This window comes from Sinocyclocheilus anshuiensis, unplaced genomic scaffold (genome assembly GCF_001515605.1).
Source record: "Sinocyclocheilus anshuiensis isolate Anshui unplaced genomic scaffold, SAMN03320099.WGS_v1.1 scaffold2122, whole genome shotgun sequence".
Taxonomy (NCBI): domain Eukaryota; kingdom Metazoa; phylum Chordata; class Actinopteri; order Cypriniformes; family Cyprinidae; genus Sinocyclocheilus; species Sinocyclocheilus anshuiensis.
Genome location: NW_015555862.1, coordinates 83,317 through 84,428, shown reverse-complemented (window position 1 = coordinate 84,428; position 1,112 = coordinate 83,317). Strand labels below are relative to the sequence as shown.

General features: G+C 34.5%; 1 protein-coding gene across 1 annotated transcript in view; it reads right to left on the bottom strand.

The window, feature by feature from the left end:
- svild (supervillin d) overlaps positions 1–1,112 on the bottom strand; it is a 91,137-nt gene that overhangs the window by 38,281 nt on the left and 51,744 nt on the right. The window lies entirely within an intron of this gene.

The following is a 1,112-nucleotide window of genomic DNA, read 5'->3' as shown; positions in this document are numbered from 1 at the left end:
ATTTCATATAGTAAATCAATATCACACGAAGAGTGCCGTTTTTTTCTCAAAAAATCAGCATTATTACATATAGATTTTTTTTACAACAGTTCAATAAACAAGAAGTTAATTAAGAGACTTGCGTTTTAGACACCATATTGCCTGTTTTTGCTCTATTCCTCTGCATTGCAAAGATGAATTTTGTTGATTCTGATTTAATTTGCCTGGTAACAGCCCAAATGTCTTCTTTTTTCTAAATAACTGATTCCTTTAATTAAAAACAACTAGTTTGAGATTTATAGGCCTATCCCAGGGGTGTCAAACAGCCCTGCAGCAGAGTTTAGTTCCAACCCTGCTCCAACACACATACCATGTAGTTTTCAAATAAGCCTAAATGATTAGATTAGCTGGATCAGATGTGTTTAATTAGGGTTATATCTAAACTGTGCAGGGCTGTGGCCTTCCAGGAACTGAGTTTGACACCCCTGGCCTATCCCATTTTTGCCTCCCTCCCACTGCTAAAATGTAACTAAGTAATTTTTACTCGGAGTAAATTTTAAATGAGCTACTTTTTACTTTTAAAGTTAGTCGCAAAAGAGCAACCAGTGGGAAGAATGAGTCTGGAGCCCTGTAATGGAGAGTTTGCAAAGAAACTCTGTTTCTTTGCAAAGAGGAAGCAGCCAACTGTATTGGATCTGAGAGCAGCTGCATCGCAAACTGTAATTAAACAATTTCATAAAGCTTTGTCTAAAAAATCATGGTTTTATATTGATAATGTTTTCATAACACCTTCATGCAATAACGAGGGGGAATTGATACTGTTTCCTATGCAATAACATTAGCCAATCATAACAGTTGCCAATTACTGACAAGCCTTATTAAAGGACTCACCCTTAAAAACAGATCATTTCAGACAGAGAGTCAGAATAAGGGTTGAAAATAATAATTTTTCTGCATATATCTTTGTTTTTTAACTTTATTTCTTAAGTGACTTTATTTATTAAGTGAACTTCAAATATTATGTGTAACCAGATATGTATGATGTAAATCATACAGGGTGGAGTGACATGAGGGTGAGTAAATGATGGTAGAATTTTTTTTTTTTTTTTTGGGGGGGGGGGAAATATTTTAAT